We start from the raw sequence: 9,810 nt of genomic DNA on the forward strand, positions 1-9,810 counted from the left end.
TTGGGATTAGGTGTTTTTGTTTGTGTTATCCTTCGGCCTGTGGTTATGGTAGGTTATATTTAAATATCTAATTTTTTTTTTGGTTGTTGACTATAGTATCTAATGACATTATTGTATACATTGTAGGTACGTTATTTTCTTCCCATATGGGACCCCGCAGATGAGGCATACAAGGACCGATCTTCCCGTGACCACTGCTGTACAAAACCTTTAAGGCAGCTATATCCCGAATGGGATTCATTCCCAAATGCAACGCAGTTGCAAATTGGTAATTGTTATTTAAAATGTTTCTATTAGTTTTTAAAAATGTGATTAAGTGTTTATTTTTGATTTTTAGAGAAAGATGTTAAACAAAGGCGGCGGTCGGTGAGGGACAGATTCCACAAATTTGTCTCCAGCTGTGCCAAAAGTTGCTCCTCTCCCACCAGGCATACCTTCTCATTTTATGATGAGCTACAATTTCTGCTAACAAGCAGGACATTGCGGAGGTAATTTTTTATTAAAAAAATCAAAATCTGTAATTACAGCTATTATCACGTGGTATAGCACAATTGGCTGCGTATTGAATGCTGCATACAGCTGCAGCACTCAATTTGTAGTGTCCAGATAGAACAGCATAGTGGAGATGTGATGAAATCCCCTCTCAACTATGCGTACAAACATGGAGGTGGCAGACCTATGTCATCGGACATGTGGCACGTCTTTTGACACCACAGCATGTCACTTGTCTTGCGTTTCCCTCTGTCTCCGCAAGATAACTAGCACAGTATATTGATAGCATGTGTTGATTCTGCATGTGTTTTAACCCCTTCACGACCAATGACGCCACATAGGTGTCATGAAACCTGGTACAAATCTGACCAGTGACGCCTATGTGGCATCATGACTTTAAAGCCCCCCTGCGGGTCGGGTGATCTAGGTCACTGAAAGGTCACCCGACCCGCAGATACAGGGGGCTTTGTTCTTCAGCATAGGGGGGCGTGGCTTCGCCCCCACGTGACTACGATCGCTCTGATTGGCTGTTAAAAGTGAAACAGCCAATCAGAGCTATAGTAATATTTCATCAATGAAAATTGATGAAATATTACAATCCAGCCATGTCCGACGCTGCTGTAGCATCGGACATGGCTGGTGAAAGCGATCCAACCCCCCACACCCGTTAACGGGGGCGATCTGCCCCCCGCCACTGAATGACAGTGGCGATGTGACGCCACTGTCATCATCTCCCCCCCTGCCTTCCCTCCGCTCCCCCCGGCTTCCGATTGCCCCCCTCCCACCTCCCGGTACTCACCGAGTGCCGTTATGGCTCCCGGTGTCCTGCGGTCCTGGACCATGGGCGCCACCATATTGGAAAATGGCGGGCGCATGCGCAGTGCGCCCGCCGGCTCCAATTTCCATTCATTCATTTTGATCACTTTCACAGTGATCAAAATAGAATGAAATGTAAATATCCCCGTTTATCACTCCCATAGGCAGGATCAACTAATAAAATAAAGAAATTATTTTTATTTTTCCATTAGGGTTAGGGTTGGAAGGAGGGTTAGGGTTGGAAAGAGGGTTCGGGTTGGAAAGAGGGTTAGGATTGGAAAGAGGGATAGGGTTGGAAAGAGGGATAGGGTTGGAAAGAGGGTTAGGGTCCGGGTTGGAAAGAGGGTCCGGGTTGGAAAGAGGGTTAGGGTCCGGGTTGGAAAGAGGGTCCGGGTTGGAAAGAGGGTCAGGGTTGGAAAGAGGGTTAGGGTTGGAAAGAGGGTTAGGGTTGGAAAGAGGGTTAGAATTAGGGTTATGGTTGGAATTAGGGTTAGGGTTGGAATTAGGGCTAGGGTTGGAATTAGAGCTAGGGTTGGAATTAGGGTTAGGGGTGTGTTGGGGTTAGGGTTGGGATTAGGGTTAGGGATGTGTTGGGGTTAGGGCTGTGGTCAGGGGTGTGTTGGGGTTAGGGTTGAAGTTAGAATTGTGGGGTTTCCACTGTTTAGGCACATCAGGGGGTCTCCAAACGCGACCTGGTGCAACCATTGATTCCAGCTAATTTTGCGTTCAAAAAGTTAAACGGTGCTCCCTCCCTTCCAAGCCCCGACGTGTGCCCAAATAGTGGTTTACCCCAACATATGGGGTATCAGCGTACTCAGGAAAAATTGCACAACAACTTTGGGGGTCTAATTTCTCCTGGTACCCTTGGGAAAATAAAAAATTGGGGGCTAAAAAATTATTTTTGTGGAATATTTTTTTTTTATTTTCACGTCTCTGCGTTATAAACTTCTGTGAAGCCCTTGGGGGTTCAAAGTGCTCACCAGGCATCTAGATAAGTTCCTTGGGAGGTCTAGTTTCCAAAATGGGGTCACTTGTGGGGGGTTTCTATTGTTTAGGCACATCAGGGGCTCTGCAAACGTAACGACGACCGCAGACCAATCCATCAAAGTCTGCATTTCAAAACGTCACTACTTCCATTCCGAGCCCTTATGTGTGCCCTAACAATGGTTCCCCCCATATATGGGGCACCAGCATACTCAGGACAAACTGTACAACAACTTTTGGGGTCCAATATATCCTGCTACCCGTGAAAATAAAAAATTGCTGGCTGAAAATCTTTTTTTTTTTGAGGAAAATTTTTTTTTTATTTTCACGGCTCTGCGTTATAAACTTGTGACGCGCTTGGGGGTTCAAGGTGCTCACCAGACATCTAGATAAGTTCCTTGGGGGGTCTAGTTTCCAAAATGGGGTCACTTGTGGGGGGTTTCCACTGTTTAGGTACATCAGGGGCTCTGCAAATGTTACATGGTGCCCGCAGACCATTCCATCAAAGTCAGCATTTCATAATGTCACTACTTCCCTTCCGAGCCCCGACGTGTACCCAAACAGTGGTCCCCACCCACATATGGGGTACCAGTGTACTCAGGACAAACTGGACAACTTTTGGGGTCTAATTTATCCTCGTACCCTTGTGAAAATAAAAAATTGCGCACTAAAAAATTTTTTGAGGAAAAAATATTTTTTATTTTCATGGCTCTGCGTTATAAACTTTTGTGAAGCACTTGGGGGTTCAAAGTGCTCACTATGCATCTAGATAAGTTACTTAGGGGGTCTAGGTCCAAAATGGGGTCATTTGTGGGGGAGCGCCAATGTTTAGGCACACAGGGGCTCTCCAAACACGATATGGTGTCCGATAACGATTGGAGCTAATTTTCCATTCAAAAAGTCAAATGGTGCTCCTTCCCTTCCGGACCCTGCCGTGCGCTCAAACAGTGGTTTATGACCACATATGAGGTATCGGTGTACTCAGGAGAAATTTTTTAACAAATTTTAGGATCCATGTGAAAATGAAAAAACTGAGACTAAAAGACAATTTTTGTGAAAAAAAAGTACTTTTTTTTTTTACATATCAATTTGTGAAGTACCTGGGGGTTCAAAGTGATCACTATGCATCTAGATAAGTTCCTTGTGGGGTCTAGTTTCCAAAATGGGGTCACTTGTGGGGGAGCTCCAATGTTTAGGCACACAGGGGCTCTCCATATGCGACATGGCAACCGCTAAATAGTCCAGCATATTTTCCATTCAAAAAGTCAAATGGTGCTCCTTCCCTTCTGAGCCCTGCCGTGCGCCCAAACAGTGGTTTATGACCACATATGAGGTATCGGTGTACTCAGGAGAAGTTGCCCAACAATTTTTAGGATCCATTTTATCCTGTTGCCCATGTGAAAATAAAAAAATTGATGCTAAAAGAAAATTTTTGTTGGAAAAATTAAAATGTCCATTTTTTCTTTCCACGTTGCTTTAGTTCCTGTGAAGCACCTGAAGGGTTAATAATCTTCATGAATGTAGTTTTGAGTAGCTTGAGGGGTGCAGTTTTTAGAATGGTGTCACTTTTGAGTATTTTCTGCCATATAGACCCCTTAAAGTGACTTCAAATGTGAGGTGGTCCCTAAAAAAAATGGTTTTGTATATTTTATTGTAAAAATGAGAAATCGCTGGTCAACTTTTAACCCTTATAACTTCCTAACAAAAAAATATTTTGTTTCCAAAATTGTGCTGATGTAAAGTAGACATGTGGGAAATGTTATTTAGTAACTATTTTTTGTCACATAACTCTCTGGTTTAACAGAAAAAAAATTCAAAATTTGAAAATTGCGAAATTTTCTAAATTTTCGCCAAATTTCTGACTTTTTCACAAATAAACGCATAAATTATCGACCTAAATTTACCACTAACATGAAGCCCAATATGTCAGGAAAAAACAATCTCAGAATCGCTAGGATAAGTTGAAGCGTTCCTGAGTTATTACCTCATAAAGGGACACTGGTCAGAATTGCAAAAAATGGCCTGGTCATTAAGGTCAAAATAGGCTTGGTCATGAAGGGGTTAAACATGCGTTATCACCATGTGTAAGAAAAAAAGTTGGCAGCGCTTTCGGCTGAGCAATCTTTTTGCTGCCTCCAAAGCGATGCTCCTACGCAGCACGGAAACATACCCCAATCAATATGTTTGTTTTTTTTCACACAGCACTCAAGGGAACATTTTACCTCCTGCTGAGGATGAATCCGAAGATGGAGCAGGAACTTCATCTGGAGCTGGCGGCACATGTTCTCCATCTCTGCTGGTGCCCAATCTTCAACAACTGCTGGCACATCGGTGTCCGCAGCTGCTGGAGTTTCTGGTGCCGAAGAAGCGGTTACACAAAGAGCTGCCTATCCGGTGTCAGGAGAGCCAAACAAAAAAAAAAAAACTAAAAAAAAAGTGATACAACCATCAAAGCTGCAACTGAGACTCTGGCAGTGATAAAAAAAATTAACGACAGAGGATGAGTTCGATTTTTTTGCCTTGCAAATTGCAAACAGGGCTCGCTCACTGACACTGGATAGGCAGTCCATTTTCACGAATCTGGTGCAAATGTCACTGACAGCTCTGCAGGACCCTGCTCCAATTTCTCCATATGATGAAATTTTGATGGGGTTTTTTGGAAAAGAAACCAAGCCCAACAACAAACCCAACCTGACTACCAAACAAGTCGACCATACAGCACTGAAATGCCCTCACCAACTGCAAGTTACCCTACGGATGCATCAACACTAGCTATTACCCGCAGTACCATAACTTAGTCATTTGGTGTTCTTTATAAACATTATCATAAGGAGGATATAAAAGGGCTATAACCTGTGTTATGGGTACATGAGCGCAGGACTATGGGGTAGAGGATATGTATGATAGTCTAGGGAACAGGACTATGGGAAGTAGAAGAATCTTGAACATTTTTGGGAACAAAACCCACTTAGTAAAAAGAAAAAAATAACACATAAAATTAACAATCCAAACACATACAGAATAATTTTTTTTTTACTAAAAAACATTTTCATGTTGCTTGACGGGTCCTTCATTGGTGCCGCTCAATCTTATTCTTTCATCTTTCACTGCTGTTCAGGGTGCCCAACACCATCACAGGAGTTTTGCCAGTGCACAGGACCTTCTAGACTCATAAAATAGTCAGTAAAAGTTTCTCTCACACGCACACCCGAGTTGGATGGCCTTCCCAGACCCACGTTGCGCATCCGGCAGCCAAGTCTCCTCGGTTGGGGAAGACATCACCATGAGCTGCAACTTCTGCCAGATGACGGTACATGTGCACCTTACAATTTTAGAGATGGTGGATTTACAATTCTAAATTGGAGGTGTAAAGATGTGTAGCTCTCTACTGTGGCTAAAAATCTGCAAAGAAAATTAAAAGATTATTAGAAATGTCACACAAAAATGTAAGGGAACCTGTCAGCAGTTATGGCCGCTATAAGATGCGTCCACCGCCTTTCAGGTCTTATCTGAAGCATTCTATAATGGTGTCGCTAACGCCCCGGTCTGACACGAAAGCTCTAAATAAACACAAAATTACAAACAATTGCGTGGGGCGGTCACGTCAGATGGGAGTTGAAGGTCCGCGTCAGGCCACTCCGATCTTTTCGCACCACCGCCGCCCTCCTGCTTGCTTCAACGCTCTACTGCTCAGCCGTGGTTATCTGGCCTGTTGAGGGCAGAACGAATTCCTGCAGTGAGCAAGCGCCAGGAAAGGTCTGAGAGGCCCAGCGCATGCACACCTCCGGACTTTAGTCCATACTCATCAGAACATAAAAGTACGCCTGTGCAGTACAGCAATGAAGCAAGCAGGAGAGTGGTAGTGCATTAACCGGGGCGGTTAATTATAGAATGCTGCAGATAAGCCCTGAAAGACAGTGGATGCATCTTATAGCAGCAACAATGCAGACAGGTTCCAGGCGTGTTTTACATATCAGGATATTTGTGGTACCGTAAAAGACTGTACCAAAGATATCCATGTCAATGTGTCTGTGTGTGCGAGGCACACATGTGGCAACCGTGTGCCGCCCATGTGCTGCATCATTTCCACACAGATGGCTAGCAGGGAACAAGCGCTACAGAAAGTGCAGTTACAAGGTGGCAGGTGCTGAAGACAAATCCCATTCTTCCTTGATGGCAGTGAAATCCTGCAGACCAGGGGAGAATGATGCCAGCACCTGCCGCCAGGGAACAGCGCTTCCTGTAGCGCTTCACCAGTGCAATGCGTGTTACACAGAGGACATCAATGTGTGTTCTCCATGTGCACGTGTGCATGACAGTGGCAGCGTGTTTTGCCCACTGACACACGATCCGCAAAAACACGCTGACATATGCATAGACCCATTAATTTAAGTGGGTCTACATGTGTCAGTGTCTCCAGTACATGTGAAAACTTTCATCACACGTACCGGATACAATGACGTGTGAAAGATGCCTAATGACATACAAACAGAAAATTAGTTACTTACCGCAAAGTGATGAGCAGCCTTTCCTCAGCAATGATGGCCTTCCTCATTAACATATCAGCCAATATAAGATGGGGACACAAGATTTGTAGCAGATTATCAAAGGCGGTGATTGTAAGCCGGTAGAACGACAAATTTTTCCAGATATCTGCAAAGTTGACATAAAAAAAATGAAAAAAAATGATTATATATTTTCGGACACATTCTAAGTTGGAAACTATCTTGAGATATTTGGCAACTTACCTCCTCAAATCGTTGTAAAGAACATAAAAATGCCCTTTCTCTGTTCTCTCCACTAAGAGTGGGTGCACCCACAATTTACAGGCTCACATTCTCCTGTGCTGCTGCTCGGCCTAAAATAAAAATATTGTTTTAGTACACAACACAGTGAAAAAACAGACATGTCAAGAATTTTCGGAATCCCAATCCTAATCCCAAACCTATTCCTAACCCCAACCCAAACCCAAATCCCAACCATAACCCTAATCCCAACCATAACCCTAGTCTATTCCTTATCCAAACCCTAATCCCAACCCTAACCCCAATCAAAACCTTAATCCCAACCATAACCCTAATCCCAACCACTAGTCTATTCCTAATCCAAACCCTAATCTTAATCACAACCCTAATCCAAATCCCTACCATAACCCAAATCCCAACCCCAAGTCTATTCCCAATCCAAATCCTAATCACAACCCTAACCCCAATCAACCCTAATCCAAATCCCAACCATAACCCTAATCCCAACTATAACCCTAATCTCAAACCCCAATCGCATTCCTAACCCTAATCCCCACCCTAAACCGAATCTCAACCCTAACTTAATCCAACCCTAATCTAGTTTATCTTACCTGCTCTCTGTGACGCATCAGGATTTGCAGCAAACACCCCAGCATGAGTATTCTGAATGGCCTGCGGACCGATAAGCGCTGCGCGCTATACTCTTCAGCCCGCTGGGCACTCTGCTGCTCATTTCTGGCACTCACCATTGTTGATTTGGTAAAAGCAAAATAGAGAATGGAAGAAGGGGTTGCACAAGATAATAACATCAATTTTTTTTTTCTTTAGTCTAGTTTGGCAAACTATCTGTTGCTGTGAAAAAATGCAGACAATTCCGCAGCCAAAACCACATCAAAAAAGCATCAAAAACGCACCTGCGTTTTCTGCCAAGAGCTGCAGATTTTGTGCAGAAAAATCCGGGGGAGAATCCGCAACGTGTGCACATAACCTAACCCTAGCTCTAATGGGAAAATGGAAATAAATGTTTTTTTTTCATTTTATTTTTCCCTAACTTTGGGCGTGATAAAGGGGGGCTTGATTTACAATTTATAGCAGGCAGCTGTAACTCTAAAAGACGTTTTTTATTGCAAAAAGTTTTTAATTTATAGGGGCTCTACATAGCGCTCCATTTAATATAGTGGACCCCACATAGCCATCCATTTAATATAATGAGGCTGACAGATTTCCTCATATAATGGGACAGGGGTCACATATAGCCCTCCATTTTTATTATAATGTGCTCTACAAAGCATTCCATTTAATATAATGAAAACCCACAGTTTTACATAATATAAAAGGCTCTACATAACCCTCCATTTAATACAATGGGACCCATGTAGCCCTCCAATTAACATAATGCGTCCCACAAAGAACTCAATATAATATAATGGGACCTGCATAGCACTCTTATAATGTGAATCAGAAAGCCTTCTATTTAATATATTGTGCACCCTATAGCCTTAAATTAAAAATAATTACCCCACATAGCCTTCCTTTACCCGTGCCACCGGAGCGCCCTTTTCCCGTTGGCGTGCCACAAGAGCGCACAGCCCTTTCCCGTAGGCGTGCCACCGAAGCACAGCCACTTTCCCGTAGGCGTGCCACCGAAGCACAGCCACTGTCCCGTAGGCGTGCCACCGAAGCACAGCCCCTGTCCCGTAGGCGTGCCACCGAAGCACAGCCACTTTACCGTAGGCGTGCCACCGAAGCACAGCCACTTTACCGTAGGCGTGCCACCGAAGCACAGCCACTTTACCGTAGGCGTGCCACCGAAGCACAGCCACTGTCCCGTAGGCGTGCCACCGAAGCACAGCCACTTTTCCGTAGGCGTGCCACCGAAGCACAGCCACTTTTCCGTAGGCGTGCCACCGAAGCACAGCCACTTTCCCGTAGGCGTGCCACCGAAGCACAGCCACTTTCCCGTAGGCGTGCCACCGAAGCACAGCCACTTTCCCGTAGGCGTGCCACCGAAGCACAGCCACTTTCCCGTAGGCGTGCCACCGAAGCACAGCCACTGTCCCGTTGGCGTGCCACCGAAGCACAGCCACTGTCCCGTAGGCGTGCCACCGAAGCACAGCCACTGTCCCGTAGGCGTGCCACCGAAGCACAGCCACTTTCCCGTAGGCGTGCCACCGAAGCACAGCCACTGTCCCGTAGGCGTGCCACCGAAGCACGGCCACTGTCCCGTAGGCCTGCCACCGAAGCACGGCCACTGTCCCGTAGGCGTGCCACCGAAGCACGGCCACTGTCCCGTAGGCGTGCCACCGAAGCACGGCCACTGTCCCGTAGGCGTGCCACCGAAGCACGGCCACTGTCCCGTAGGCGTGCCACCGAAGCACGGCCACTGTCCCGTAGGCGTGCCACCGAAGCACGGCCACTGTCCCGTAGGCGTGCCACCGAAGCACGGCCACTTTCCCGTAGGCGTGCCACCGAAGCACGGCCACTTTCCCGTAGGCGTGCCACCGAAGCACGGCCACTGTCCCGTTGGCGTGCCACCGAAGCACGGCCACTGTCCCGTAGGCGTGCCACCGAAGCAAGGCCACTGTCCCGTAGGCGTGCCACCGAAGCACGGCCACTGTCCCGTAGGCGTGCCACCGAAGCACGGCCACTGTCCCGTAGGCGTGCCACCGAAGCACGGCCACTTTCCCGTAGGCGTGCCACCGAAGCACGGCCACTGTCCCGTAGGCGTGCCACCGAAGCACGGCCACTGTCCCGTAGGCGTGCCACCGAAGAA

The 9,810-nt window shown here is 46.1% G+C and overlaps 1 long non-coding RNA gene across 1 annotated transcript; it reads right to left on the reverse strand.

Moving 5' to 3' along the window:
* Nucleotides 1–5,090: 5,090 nt before the first annotated feature.
* On the reverse strand, nt 5,091–8,912 carry LOC141082971 (uncharacterized). The gene is made up of 4 exons (XR_012230618.1): nt 7,649–8,912; nt 7,041–7,150; nt 6,801–6,945; nt 5,091–5,694 (listed from the first exon to the last, which is right to left on the reverse strand). It is a non-coding gene; the product is annotated as an uncharacterized lncRNA (long non-coding RNA).
* Nucleotides 8,913–9,810: the final 898 nt, after the last annotated feature.

The sequence above is a fragment of the Dendrobates tinctorius genome, unplaced genomic scaffold (assembly GCF_039654945.1).
Source record: "Dendrobates tinctorius isolate UK_male_01 unplaced genomic scaffold, ASM3965494v1 ptg000019l, whole genome shotgun sequence".
NCBI classification, from domain to species: Eukaryota; Metazoa; Chordata; class Amphibia; order Anura; family Dendrobatidae; genus Dendrobates; species Dendrobates tinctorius.